Raw genomic sequence first — 16,336 nt, forward strand, 5'->3', positions numbered from 1 at the left:
GTGTCAATAAAGTTTCCCCTTCCTGGGACAATGAATTCACGGTGTTCTTATTTCAATTTCCAGGAGTGTAGATACGTAAATGTGTTGTGAAGCAAGTATAGGTTAGCGCAATGGTAAATTGCCCCACGCAGCAAAGAATCTACTTCTACATCTATGAGGATACTCTGCAAATCACGTTTAAGTGCCTGGCAGATAGCTAATCTAACCACCATCACAATTCTCTATTATTCCAATATCGAATAGCGTGCGGAAAGAACAAACACCTATATCTTACCGTACGAGCTCTGATTTCCTTTTTTTATCGGGGTGTTCGTTTCTCCCTATGTAGCTCGGTGTCAACAAAATATTTTCGCATTCGGAGGAAAAAGTTGGTGATTGTAATTTCGTGAGAAGATTCCGTCGCTACGAAAAACGCCTTTCTTTTAATTTTGTCCAGCCAAAATTCTGTATCATTACTGTGACACTTTTTTCATTAGATTAGATAATTATTTCGTTCCATAGATCCGTGCTGAGGAGACCCTCGTGGATGTGGAACATGTCCCACTTTTGCGATAATACAAAACATTTGCTAAATGTCCAACCAATAAAACGCCGTCTTTGGGTACCCTTCCCCACAACATTTTCTATGTGTTCCTTCCAGTTTAAGTTGTTCGTAATTGTAATACCTAGGCTTTTAGTTGAATTTACGGCTTTTAGAGTAGACAGATTTATTGTAAACCGAAGTTTAACGAATTCCTTTTACCGCTCATGTGGATGACCTCACACTTTTCGCTATTTAGGGTTAACTGCCTATTTTCGCACCATTCAGATATTTTTTCTAAATCGTTTTGCAATTTGTTTTGATCTTCTGATGACTTTATTAGTTGATAAACGACAGCGTCATCTGCAAACAACGTACGACCATTACTCTTGTTGTCTGCCAAATCGTTTATTTAGATAAGGAAACCAAAGGGCCTGTAACACTACCTTGGGGAATGCGAGAAATCACATCTGTTAGACTTGAAGACTTTCCGCCAGTTACTACGAACTGTGACCTCTCTGATAGGAAATCACAAATCCAGTCACATATCTGAGACGATATTTAATAAGCACGCAATTTCACTACAAGCCGCTTGTGCGGTACAGTGTCTAAAAGTTTCCGGAAATCCAGAAATATGGAATCGATCTGAAATCCCTTGTCAATAGCACTAAGCACTTCATTTGAATAAAGAGCTAGTTGTCTTTCACAAGAACGATCTTGTCTAAACCCATGTTCGCTGTGTGTCAATAGACAGTTTTCTTCGAGGTAATTGATAATGATGTAACAATTGGATCGTTGCCACTGCACTGAAGCAAGTCTCTCTGTTATGGGCAGTGTGACTAGACACCAGGTTTTAGAGGAACAAATGGGCAGTAACGGAGTATGAATGAGGCTGAATTTGAGGATAGGACGTTATTCGAGTCAGGGACTTGGTAATTGCTGAGTAGCCGCACTACAATGCTGGAGCACCACTGGCCAATCAGACGACTGGGCAGCGCGAGCAGCAGCCTATGGTTCGAGACCAGGCTGTGTCTGCCGCCACACTGGGTGGTTTGTGAGACTTGGCGTCATAGCCCTGCTGGCTTGCTGTTCTTGTCTCCTGCCGCAAACGATGAGACCCAGGGAGGGACTCGGCGTCACAACGTCAGCCCCTGTCTGTCACCTGTCTGAGGGGCATGGGTTCAGACACACGCACAACCAACCTCTGAGCAAAGAGCAGCCAGGTCGCCTTCTGGCGTGTCAATCCCATGGGAAGCGCCACTGTCGCAACCGCCTGTGGCCTCGCCCTCGCTGGCTACTTTTACCCATTTTACATACTACCTTTTCACAATCTTCATAATAGCGACAATAGCATCGTAATTAAATTTTGTCACTGGTTACATGATAATCGTCATTTGCTTCCATTAATACTTTTTGCTCATGTAGACACGTTTATATGGAACGTAATCAACACCACACTCAATAATTATCGTTGGCCGCAGGAAAATCTGCACGCAACAATGGAAACCAATTTACAAGTTCGTTTTACGATCACTGTTTGGTGTGACACGAATGGTAACATGCTGATAGGTTTACAAGAGCGACTAACAGGACAGAATGATTTGCATGTTGAAAGCTTGAGAGAGTTCTCTTGGCCTCACGGACTGCAATGTACTTCTTGCATTATGGAGACCCTCTACATTTTACCAGACATATGAGAAAACTTCTCAGCCGCTCTTCCCTAGTCGCTGGTTTGGTCGTAGTAGTCCAGTTAACTGGCCAATAAGATTGCCAGGTATTACATCTTTAGATTTTTGATTTTGAGGTTGGATGAAGTCTGAGATATACAAGCAAAAGATGAATACGCAAGATGAACTGCGTGGACGCATCATGGACACTGTTGCCCTCATTAGGAAACGAGCTGAGGCACTCAGACAGGCAACACATGTTCCCCCAAGAGTGCACAAATGCATTGAAGTTCGCTCTGGGATACTCGAACATTGATTGTGCACCGTACATCAGCTGTGATGTGACGTGTACGATACTTAGAGGTGAATGTGCTATAAATACATTTTTTTAAACTGATACCTTACTAAACGAATAGTGTTGTATTAACGAACTGTTCTACATGCGTACGTGTGTGAAGCTGGAAATTTATTTAAGGATACAGAAAATAAATAACGATGTACATTAAATGTGTTGTTTCTCGAAAATCATTCGGAATAGGACATATGTCTGTATGAAGTTTTTTGCTTCAATCGATCTTTCCTGTAACATCCCTGAATATTGACCATTACTCCAGGGACACCCTATTCCCCAGGAAAGTGTGATGGGGCCCTTGCTGTTCATGTTGGATATTCATGACAGTGCAGAAAATATTAACGGAACGCCGGCCGCTGTGGCCGAGTGGTTCTAGGCGCTTCAGGCTGGAACCGCGCGACCGCTACGGTCGCAGGTTCGATCCTGCCTCGGGCTTGGATGTGTGTGATGTCCTTAGGTTAGTTAGCTTTAAGTAGTTCTAAGTTCTAGAGGACTGATGACCACAGTTGTTAAGTCCCATAGTGCTTAGAGCCATATGTGAAGACGGCTACTTAGAGCCGAAATCTACATATACAACAGTAGTAAAACTAATGGGTCGCGAATGGTTGCCGTGTGTCTCTTCTTCCTTAAATTCTGTAACCTCAGACTTTTTGCAGATGGTGTACTTATTTACAATTAAGATCTGCCTGAATACGGTCCACAGATATTCAGTCTAATTTTGATAGAATTTCGGAGTGATGCAACACCTGGACAATTTCTTCAAGTGCTAAGAATGCAGTATTACGCACTTCGCAAAAAGGAAACAATGTAGCATTTTAAGTCTACAATATCAACGAGTCTTAATTGGAATCTGTCAACACATACAAATACTTGGATGTAACAGGTTTTGAAGGTATGAAACGGGATGGTCGCAGAATTTAAGGAAGGCAATCGTTCGCGACCCATTAGTTTTAGTACTCTTGCCTATCTCGATTTCGCCTCTAAATAGCCGTCTTCACCTATCCAAAAGTAATACAACTAATAGAAATGCGACGGAATGCTGTGCTTCTCTCCTTCCTTATAGTCCACGGTCGCTGCGCGAAACAGTTCCTTGTAGAATCGAAGTTGATCGCAGAACTGGTACTTTTTGCAGATGATACTTGTGTTTTAACAAATGTTATTAGGGGGAAAGTAACAGAAAACATTGTCAATGACGTTTTTCAAAGGGTTATTAACTGGATCTCTGAAATTGGACTTTCCCTAAATATTTTGGAAAATGCGCTATATTCAGTTCTGTACAATGAATAGAGTAATATCAACAATTGACGCGGCACAAGAACAGGAGTCAGTAACGGGGTAGAATACTCCAAATGTTTGGGTCTACATGCTTATGAAAACTTGAACTAGGAGAAGCGTATTGCTGAGTTTCTCAAACAGTGAAGTTCAGCTACTTTTGTTCTTAGTATGGCAGCAAGTCGTGGAAACAACATACTAACATATTTTGCGTATTTACTCTGAATAATGACTCATGTAGTAATTTTCTTGGGACATTACCAGTTAGAAATAAGGTACTGATTGCCCAAAAGTGAGCAGTAAGAATAATAAGTAATAATAAGTGATGTTCACACGCGGTCGTCATGTTCATACTTCTTCAAGGAGCTGTGCATTTTAACCACGATGTCACAAATTCATCATAAATAATCCACCACAATTTGAGAAGAGTAGTGATTTACTCACCTGCAACACTAGAGGAAAAAGTGAACTTTATTACCCATTATTAAAGCTTTCAGTGACTCACAAAGGAGTTCAATACGCTGCAAAGAATTTTTTAATCATTTGCACAATAACGTACTATGTCTGACAGGCAGCGCAGCAAGATTTAAATATAAATTAGAATTATTTTCCCTGCACAACCCAGTTCTACTACATGGGCGAACTTCTGTTTAAAAGCCGGTAGCCTCAAAAAAGAAAATGTTTTTAAATATAGTTGAGTGAGTAGGACAAATATAATGTGTTCATTAATCTAAACAGGCGTCATATATACGTACCGTGTAAACTGAATAATTCCATATCATTTGTTCAGCCATAGGCAAAGAAGATTTCAGAATTCATTTCATTGGTAGAATACTAGGAAGTACTCCACCTTCAAAGGAGACCGCTTACAAAACACTCATACAACCCTTCATAGAATATTGCTCTAGTGTGTGTGATCCTTTCCAAATAGGATGAACAAGAGTGCTGAACGTATAGAGAAAAAAATGGTTCAAATGGCTCTGAGCACTATGGGACTCAACTGCTGAGGTCATAAGTCCCCTAGAACTTAGAACTACTTAAACCTAACTAACCTAAGGACAACACACACATCCATGCCCGAGGCAGGATTCGAACCTGCGACCGTAGTGGTCGCGCGGTTCCAGACTGTAGCGCCAGAACCGCTCGGCCACCAGCGGCCGGCGAACGTATAGAGAGAAATGACACAGCAATGATCACAGGTTCGTCTGATCTGCAGGACAGTTTTAGTAGACGAATTTTGGAATATACTACAAAGCCCTTACAAGGATCGAGAGGACAGGATTAGGTTAACTGCAGCGTGTATAAAGGCGTACAAACAGTTATATTTCACGCAATCCGTACGTGAATGGAAGGAGAAGAAACGGTATTTAGTTCAGTTGGAAGTACCTTCTGCGATACATTTCATAGTGGTTTGCATATATTTAGGGTTTGTAGATATACAGGGCTTCGACAATGGATGAATTCATACAATTGATTAATATTTGCCAAGGAGCTCAACATTCTAAAATACATGATTTTAGTGAAATATATGCTATACTGTTTTAATATAAGTCCGTGGATAAAAAATGCAACAATAGTTTACTATTGTATTATATAAATATAATTCTATTCTAAATAAAAAAGTCATTGATGATAACATCCAGTCCCTGAACATTTAGGAAGCTTCTTTTCCATGACATTCTTGAATGTATTAAGGAGCGGTCCATTTTTAAATTCGAGCAGTAAACTGCAACCACGTGCATATCCGATCTCCCTTGGTAGCGTTCCTAGACAGTTTTCATATGCAGAGTTGCCTTATTTGTGGATCGTCAAATATTCTTGCTTCAATTTTTCCGTTCTCAGCTCATTTTTCCCTATATATACAAAGCGTGACCTGTTCTTATCAAAAGCCTTTACAAACTGCTTCAAAAGGCCCAACTTGATATGCAGTGGACGAAAAATGATTTTCTCTCGTTCAACTAAGGGATCGTTAATGACATTCTTCCTCCCTCCGTACATGTTTTCTCTCTTTGGCCGTTTTTTTCCAACACTGTGGTGTGTTTTGTCTCTGCTATTCCAGAGTCACAAGAAGCACTTTGCAAACCAAGGAGAAAGTTTACCATTCATGAGTCTAGACAAACCATCCAGTGATGTTTACGAGATTTAATCTTCTCAAAGATCAAAACTATGGGTTTATGTTCTCCTTTCATTTCCCTTGAGGGAGCAGCTGACATTGAATTAAATTTGTTACCATTGTGTATTAGTACAAATTTCAAACTTGCCTTGAGCTGTGCACAATTAAAAGAAAATCAACTAGAAAACATTCAGGAAGACCCATTTCCCCAGGAGTCCACTAATTTCGTGCGTAACACGAGATTGTCTTCTTGGGAGTATAAAAAATAAAAACGAAGGGCTTCCTGGATCAACAGGTCGTTACGACACCAGCCTGGGCAAAACCGAAAGATACGATTCCACATCCATTTGTTTAACATTTATACCGATTTAATTCGTATAGTATGAGATTTACGACAGGTACACGCCACTTCGAAGTATTTACGACATAGTATTCTTTAAAAATTTACCTGTTTAGTGCGAGTTAAACCATGAAGACATAACATTATGAAAACTGGTCATCCTACATATTTCACTTTACGGAAGTGAATATTTAAAAAGCATTGCTAACCTTAAAGGTTTTTATTGAATTTCATTTCATATATACAATCTTCAGTGTATTCCAAAACCGCAGTTAACTTCACCAGAAAATTTCTTCTTGACATAATAATTTAATACTGCAATATGTAAACAAATCATGGGACGTGGTGTGATTTTATATTTCTAAATTTTATTTCAGGAATATATAAAATTTCTTTTGCAAATCGCATTTTTGTAACCATAAAAAGGTATAATTTTTCCATAATTCACCACTGTTTGTAAAACCAGATGTCGTTATAATAATTATTTTGACAAAGGAAATTCTAGAACATTTTGGACAACAATTTTTTGTTATATAGAACTGTATGCATCCCAAATCAGATTAGACATAGTTGTTAGCTGAGTTGACTTTTAAGCTATTGTATGTGACACATAGTGTGTAATGTTGTTGTTTCAGCAATCATGTGGAAATGAGCTCCTTCTGTCTAAAAAGATGTTTTGGTGATGAGAATATGTGTTCTTTGTCTTGTTGATTGGTAAAAAAGTTGACACTAAGAAAAAACTGTGTATTATGTTTTACTATGAGTGACAAACTAATTGTGAAATAAATCAAGACGAAGTATTAAGGAATAGTATCTTCACAAGCTAGTAAACAAACTGAGAACCTATTCATACCCAAATTAGGCGAATGCTGCCGCTTCTCATTGAAACAAAATGAGTATTTACCTTTATTCTACAAATTGTTTAATCACATCTTGAAAGAGTAATTTTCTCATGACGTTCTGTTCAACTAAAACTATTTTTGGTAAAATGCACTATATTCAGTTGTGTACAATAAACAGAGTAATATCAACAATAGACGTGGCACGACAACAGGAGTCAGTAAACAATGTAGAATGCTTCAGAATTTGGGGTCTCCATACTGATGAAAACTTGAACTGGAAGAAGCGTGTTGCTGAGTTTCTCAAACAGTTAAGTTCAGCTCCTTTTGTTCTTCGTATAATTGTTGGTCTTGGAAACAACATACTAACATATTTTGCGTATTTACTCTGAATAATGACTCATGTAGTAATTTTCTTGGGACTTTACCAGTTAGGAATGAGGTACTGATAGCCCAAAAGCGAGCAGTAAGAATAATAAGTAATAATAAGTGATGTTCACACATGATCAATTCTAATTACAAAATGATCTAGAGAGAATTTCTGTATTGCGCGAAAAGTGGCAATAGGCACTGAACAGAGAAAAGTGGGAGGTCATCCACATGGGTACTAAAAGAAATCCAATAAATTTTGGGTGCATTTTACATCTACATCTACATTATTACTCTGCAATTCACATTTAAGTGCTTGGCAGAGGGTTCATCGAACCACAATCATACAATCCCTCTACCATTCCACTCCCGAACAGCGCGCGGGAAAGACGAACACCTACACATTTCTGTTCGATCACTGATTTCTCTTATTTTATTTTGATGATCATTCCTACCTATGTAGGTTGGGCTCAACAAAATATTTTCGCATTCGGAAGAGAAAGTTGGTGACTGAAATTTCGTAAATGGATCTCGCTGCGACGAAAAACGTCTTTGATTTAATGACTTCCATCCCAACTCGCGTATCATATCTGCCAGACTCTGCCCCTTATTACGTGATAATACAAAACGAGCTGCCCTTTTTTGCACCCTTTCGATGTTCTCTGTAATCCCACCTGGTAAGGATCCCACACCGTGCAGCAATATTCTAACAGAGGACGAACGAGTGTAGTGTAAGCTGTCTCTTTAGTGGACTTGTTGCATCTTCTAAGTGTCCTGCCAATGAAACGCAACCTTTGGCTCGCCTACCCCACGATATTATCTATGTGGTCTTTCCAACTAAAGTTGTTCGTAATTTTAACACCCAGGTACTTAGTTGAATCGACAGCCTTGAGAATTGTACTATTTATCAACTAATCGAATTCCAACGGATTTCTTTTGGAAATCATGTGGATCATCACTCACTTTTCGTTATTTAGCGTCAACTGCCACCTGCCACACCATACAGCAATCTTTCCTAAATCGCTTTGCAACTGATACTGGTCTTCGGATGACCTTACTAGACGGTAAATTACAGCATCATCTGCGAACAACCTAAGAGAACTGCTCAGATTGCCACGCAGGTCATTTATATAGATCAGGAACAGCAGAGGTCCCAGGACGCTTCCCTGGGGAACACCTGACATCACTTCTGTTTTAACTGTGATGTCACAATTTCGTCATAAATAATCCACCACAATTTGAGAAGAATAGTGATTTACACACCTACAAAAGTATAGGAAAAAATGTACATTATTAACCATTATTAAAGCAGTCAGTAGCTCATAAAGAAGTTCAATGCGCTGCAAAAGATTTTTTGATCATTTGCACAATAGCGTAATATGTCTGACAGGTAGCGCAGCAAGATTTAAATATAAATTATAATCATCTTCCCTGGACAACCCAGTTCTACTTCATGGGCGAACTTCTCTTTAAAAGCCGGTAGCCTGAGAAAGGAAATATTTTTAAATGTAGTTGAGTGCGTATGACAAAATAAATGTGTTCATTAATGTAAACAGTCGTCACATATACGTACCCTGTAAACTGAATAATTCCATATCATTTGCAGTGCTCCAGGCAAAGCAGATCGCAGAATTCGTTTCGTTGGTAGAATACTAGGAAGTGCTCAGTCTTCAAATGAGACTGCTTACACAACACTCATACGACGCTTCCTAGAACATTGCTCTAGTTTCACAGTCCGTAGTGATAGACTGTAAATCATCGAGTACAGCAGAAGTGATATCTGGCGTTCCCCAAGACAGTTTCATCTATCTACGAAATTTCAGTCACCAACTTTCTGTGCTGAACGCGAAAATCTTGTTTTGACACCCACTTAAGTAGGGAGAACTAATGATTATAATAAAATAAGAGAAATTAGAGCTCGATCGGGAAGATTTAGGTGTTCCTTTTTCTCCGCGCCATTCGAGAGTAGAATGGTAGAGAAGTAGTATGAAAATGGTTCGATGAAACCTCTGCCAGGCACTTAAGTGTTAATTGCAGAGTAACCATGTAGATGGTGATGTAAATCCTTTCCAAATAGGACGAACAAGAGTGCTGAACATATACAGAGAAAGACAACAGCAATGATCACATGTTCGTTTGATCTGCAGGACAGTGTCACGAAAATTCTGGAGAAACTGGACTGGCAGACACCTACATACAAAGTGTCAGGAACTAGTTTTGGTAGACGAATTATGGAATATACCACAACGCCCCTACAGGGATCGAGAGGACAAGATTAAGTTAACTACAGAGAGTATAAAGGCGTATAAACAGTCATTTTTCTCGAAATTGTATGTGAATGGAAGGAGAAGAAACCCTAATTAGTTCAGTTGGAACTACCAAATGGTTCAAATGGCTCTGAGCACTATGGGTCTTACCTTCTGAGGTCATCAGTCCCCCAGAACATAGAACTACTTAAACCTAACTAAACTAAGGACATCACACACATCCATACTCGATGCAGGATTCGCACCTGCGACAGTAGCGGTAGATATACAGGGGTCGACTATGGATGTAGATATACGGGTGTTGGACAAAACACCTGCTGGGTGCGCTGTTGTATTTGATCACGAACGGCACCTGTGCAATGCCCTCAATACGTTGCAAGTGTCAGTCGTGGTCAGAAGAGTGTCCGTGTAGCTGTATGTGTGTTATGTCAGAGGTTAGTGAATTCATAAAAGGACAGATTGTTGGTGATTTTGTGGTATTTGCTTCTGTTACCAAGTAGCTGAAGTGGTTAGTGTTTCATGAGGCACCATATCTAAGGTTCATACCGAATACAAAGAGAGCGGGAACGCGCCTTCTTAGTCACAATGCGAACAAAAGTGTGTGTTGAGTAACCATCGCAAATGATCACTGAAGAGAACTGTGACGAAAAATAAGAGGACCACAGCTATAATAGTCACTGCAGAACTCAATGTCGCACTCGAGTACCCTGTCAGCACCAAAACAACAGGAAGGGGTCTTCATAAGCAGAGAACTGCAGGCCGATGTGGAATTTGAAACCAAGCATTAGCGACTGCAATGGGTGTAACAGGAAAATGTGGTACTGAAGCCATAAAACCTTAAATATGGAGCAATGGAAGAAAGTGATTTGGTTGGCTGAGTCTTGTTTTACACTGTTTCCAATTTCTGCCCGAGTTAATATCTGGCATATGCATGTCCCAAGCCTACAATACAGACAGCTTGCTCCCAAGAGCGAAACATGGCGAGGTTTCGGTGATGATTCGGTCAGCCATACCCTGGTATTCCTCGGACCCCATGGTTACTCTACAAGGTCATATTACTGCCAGGCGTTGTGTGTCAATTTTGTCTGATCAGATCCGTTTCAAAGTACAATATTTGTTCTCCAATAGTGATCTGCAGCATCCTCAATAGAACGCAATGTGGTCCTTTGGTGCAGAGCTGAGTGGAGGGTCTGAATCAGAGGCTCAGGCGGTTCTGTGACCGTGTAGGCTGCAGATTCCTTGACTTGCGACCTCGGATGGTGGGTTTCGGGGTTCCGCTTAATAGGTCAGGAGTCCACTACACACAGGAAGCTCCTACACGGGTAACGGGAGCTGTGTGGAAGGGACAGGGCGTTTTTTTTTAGATTAGTGGGACTCAGGGAACCTCAGAAAGGGTGTCCGTCTAAAAGGGGGCAGGTAAAACACAGTAAGTTAGTTGTAGAAACGATCGGTATGGTGGTTGTAAATTGTCGTAGCTGTATTGGGAAAGAACCAGAGCTCCAAGCTGAAGCTCAAACAGTTATAGGTACAGAAAGCTGGCTAAAGCCGGAAACAAATTCAGCAGAAATTTTTTCTAACGATCTAACAGTTTTCAGAAAGAATAGGTTAAACACAATTGGTGGTGGAGTATTTATTGCTGTCAGAAGTAGTTTGCCTTGTAGTGAAATTGAAATAGATAGTTCCTGCGAAATAGTATGGGTAGAGGTTATTCTTGACAACTTGACTAAACTATTAGGCCTAATTGGGGCCGGCCGGCGTGGCCGAGCGATTCTAGGCGCTTCAGTCTGGAACTGCGCCCTGCCTCGGGCATGGATGTGTGTGATGTCATTAGGTTAGTTAGGTTTAAGTAGTTCTAAGTTCTAGGGGACTGATGACCTCAGTTGTTAAGTCCCACAGTGCTCAGAGTCATTTGAACCATTTTTGACACGTAGTCAGCAGGGATTCAGAAAATATCGTTCTTTTGAAACACACTAGCTCTTTATACTCCTGAAGTAATGAGAGCTATCGACAGGGGATGTAAAATTGATTCCATATTTTTAGATTTCCAGAAGGCTTGCGACACCATTCCTCACAATCGTCTTCTGACCTAACTGCGTGGCTATGGAATATCACATCAGTTGTGCAATTGGATTCGTGATTTCCTGTCAGAAAGGTCACAGTTCGTAGTAACATACGGAAAGACATTAAGTAGAACAGAAACAATATCCGGCGTTCCTCAAGGAAGTGTTATAGGCCCTCTATTTTTCGTGATCTATATTAACAACATAGAAGACAATCTCAGTAGCCGTCTTAGATTGTTTGCAGATGATGCTGCAAACAATCTGTGTGGTGTGGGATTCGCATCAGCTAGGACTGGCCGATGACATCGAAAAAGTACCAAAAAGGGTAGCTCGTTATGTATTACCGCGAAGTTGGGGAAATAGTGCCACAGACATGATACGTGAATTGGAGTTGCAATCATTTATACAAAGGCGTTTTTCGTTGCAACGGGGTCTTCTCATGAAACTTCAACACCAGTTTTCTACTCCGATTGCGAAAACATTCTCTTGGCACCCACCTACATAGGAAGAAATGATCATCACGATAAAATAAGAGAAATCAGGGCTCGCACAGAAGAGTGTAAGGGCTCGGTTTCCCGCGCATAGTTCGAGGGTGGAATGGTAGAGAGACAGCTTGAAGGTGGTTCATTGAACCCTCTGCCAGGCACATTCTTCTGAACAGCAGAGTAATCATGTAGATGTAGATGTAGATGCTGTGTTCCGAGAAGAAATGGTTCGTGTTCGCACAGCTCACGTCGTCCAGGACTGGCTTGTGACCAAGAGATTGAGTTGTCGCATCTTCCCTGGCCACCACAGTGACAGATCTCACCATTATTCAGCCTTCATCGTCAAACTGAGAATGGCGTGTGCGTGATCACTACTCGCTTCCATCTTTACTACCTGAAGTTGCCAATATTATTCAGGAACAATGGTACAAGATTGCCCTGAAAACCGCACAGAACCTGTACTTCGCCATTCTGTGATGACTAGAAGCTGTTTAGAATTGCAACGATTTTCCTTCTCCGCGTTAGGCGTGGTAAGATGTTGTACTTTACGTTTTTCCATATTTGTGTCGATGCCCTATAGATGTAGATATAGACTACTGTTGGAAATGACCAAGTTACGAAGTTCCTCCTTCTTTCTCTGCTTCTCCAGAGATGGCTGTGTACTATAAGATTGTTCAAGCGAACAGGAAAGGTAGTAAATCTGTTTTCTGACTATCCGACACACGAGAAAGCGTCGTAACGTTCCTGGAGGTACGCCTTCGCGTATCTGCTACCGTCGCCCCAGCCCGCCTTCCAACGAGCACATGACCACGAGCTCACAGTCTCTCTCTCTCTCTCTCACACACACACACACACACACACACACACGCACACGCGCACACACAGACACACGCGCATGCGCAATCACTTCCACATTTCTGTGTTGGAGAATACTCCTTTCCTTAGACAAAAGCACAAACCCAGCGAGGTGGCGAAGTGGGAAGATCCAGGACTCACAGTCAGGAGGGCAGTGGTTCGAATCTCGCTCAGTGCATTTACATTTAGGTTTCTTTCTCATCATTCTCCAGTCTAAGCTTATGCTTGGAAGACTGCATTAAACCTAAATGTGGATGGACTGACTGAGATTCAAATCACTGGTCTCCGAACTGTGCCCCCTGGTTCATCCCACTTCGTCACCCCGCTGGGTTTTATTAACGAAATTTGGTGAATGCGGTGGATGCTCTCTTTGTAGTTTATAACGTTTTATCTTATCACGAGGGCCTTTGCATTGGCCGGTTCACGTGAAGTAGCTATTTTTGGTGTAGCCAACCCAACATGTTCGAGTATTTCCCAAAACTCATTCTTTCAGCAGAATCAAACAACAAATAATAAACAATATCTGCAGCACATCAGCAGTCCACATTGTATTTTATTTGCGATGTGGCACAGCCACAGAGACGCTGGACTCTCGTTCAAGAAGATTAACAATTCCTGATGTTTCTCTAACTCATTTCATGCAAATGATGTTATGGCTTCTTGAATAAGGTTATGGCCAATTTCTTTCTACACTGCTCTTTCAAGTAAGACAGTGCCCCTTTGTAATAATTCTGATTCAAGGTACGATAAACTCTAACCTTCATTACCACGGAGCACAGAGCAAAAGATAATACTCACGAGTAAAAACATTATTATCAGTGTAACAATGAGCTGGCTAAAAATCCTATGAAATGTTTAAAATGCTCCAACTTTGATGTTCCCTACAATAATTGAATTAACTATTGTTGACTGAAAACGATAGCATTAAGATTCGTGTAAAGTGCTGTTTATCTTCATAGCACCGGAGTGTTTTGAGCTGATTTTCTAAGAATTTGATGCCTTGAATTCAAACAGTTCATTAATATTTGCCAAGAAGTTCAAAATTCTAAAATACAAGATTTTAGTGAAATATATGTTATACTGTTTAAATATAAGTCCATGGATAAAAAATGAAACAATAATTTTGTTATTGTATTATATAAATATTATTATATCCTAAATAAAAAAGTCATTGATTGTAACATCCAGTCCCTTAACATTTAGGAAGCTTCTTGTGCATGAAATTCTTGAATGTATTATGGAGCGGTCCATTTTTAAATTCGAGCAGTAAACTGCCATCACGTGCATATCTGATCTTCCTTGGTACCATTCGTCGACAGTTTTCATACGCAGAGTTGCCCTATTTGTGAATCGCCAAATATTCCTGCTTGAATTTTTCCGTTCTCAGCTCAGACATTTTTCCCTATCCATGCAAAGCATGACCCGTTCTTATCAAAAGCCTTTACAGACTGCCCTACTTGATATGCAGTGGACGGCAAATGATTTTCTCTCGTCCAACTAAGGGGTCGTTAATGACATTCTTCCTCCCTCCGTACATGTTTTCTCTCTTTGGCCATTCTTTTACACTACTGTGGTGTGTTTGGTCTCTGCTATTCCAGAGTCACAAGAAGCACTTTGCTAACCAAGGAGAAAGTTTACCATTCATAAGTCTAGACAAACCATCCATTGATGTTTATGAGACTTCATCTTCTCAAAGATCAAAACTATGGTTTTATGTTCTTCTTTCATTTCCCTTGAGGGAGCAGCTGACATTGAACTAAATTTGTTACCGTTGTGAATTAGTAAAAATTTCAAACTTGCCTTGAGCTGTGCCCAAATACACGAAAATCAAGTAGAAAACATTCAGGAAGACAAATTTCCTCAGGAGTCCACTAATTTCGTGCGTAACACGAGATTGTCTTCTTGAGAGGATATAAAATAAAAATGAAGGGCTTCCTAGATCAACAGGTCGTTACGACACCAGCCTGAGCAAAACTGAAGGATACGATTCCACATCCGTTTGTTTAACATTTATTCCGATTTAGATCGTATAGTACGAGATTTACGACTCTTATATAGGTACACGATACTTTGAAGTATTTACGAAATAGTATTCTTTTAGAAATTTACCTCTTTAGTGCGAGTTAAACCATGAAGACATAAAATTATGAAAAGTGGTTATCCTACAGATTTCACTTTACAGACGTCTATATTTAAAAAGTATTGTTAACCTTAAAGATTTTTATTGGATTTCATGTCATATATACAGTTGTTCCCGTATATGACATGTACTCACAAAAATTGCAAATGGCATATGAGCTGTACAAAAACGTAATTCATTGTTTATCGGACAATAGTCTTCAGATTTCTGCTTGACATAATAATTTAATACTGCAATATGTAAACAAAACTTGGTATGTGGTGGATTTTTATATTTCTAAATTTTATCACAGGAATATATAAAATTTCTTTTGCAAATCGCATTTTTGTAACCAAAAATAAGTATAATTTTTGCATAAATCGCCACTGTTTGTAACAACAGATGTCGTTCTAATAATTATTTTGACAAAGGTAATTCTAGAACATTTTGGACAACAATTTTGTGTTACATAGAACAGTATTCATCCCAAATCAGATTAGGCATAGTTGTTAGCTGAGTTGACTTTTAAGCTTCTGTATGTGACACATCGTGTGTAATGTTTTTGTTATCAGCAATCACGTGAAAATGAGCTCCTTCTGTGTAAAAAGAGGTTTTGGTGTTGAGACTGCGTTTTTTTGTCTTGTTGATTGGTAAATTAGGCGAATGCTGCCGCTTCTCATTGAAACAAAATGAGTATTTACCTTTATTCTACAAATTGTTTAATCATATCTTGAAAGAGTCATTTTCTCATGACGTTCCATTGAACTAAAACTATTACGTAGTTCCAATAGCGATTTATTTATATTGGGATGGCTCATCAGGGATATTTTGCCTTAGATAACCATTTCAAGAGCAAGAAGGGTAGCATACTTTTTCTGTTGTATGGTAACACGTAACTTTGGTTCCTTGATCCAGTTCATTTTTGTTGGAAGCCAGTAATACAGAAGTTTCTTTTGATGGCTTGAGATCTGTGGTGAGGTATTAACTCATCCCAGTTTAAACCCTGAGGAATTAATGCCATACCCCCATAATCACTGTCTTCGTCATTAGTATCACAGGGACAACACCAGTCCTCACA

This window comes from Schistocerca nitens, chromosome 3 (genome assembly GCF_023898315.1).
Source record: "Schistocerca nitens isolate TAMUIC-IGC-003100 chromosome 3, iqSchNite1.1, whole genome shotgun sequence".
NCBI classification, from domain to species: Eukaryota; Metazoa; Arthropoda; class Insecta; order Orthoptera; family Acrididae; genus Schistocerca; species Schistocerca nitens.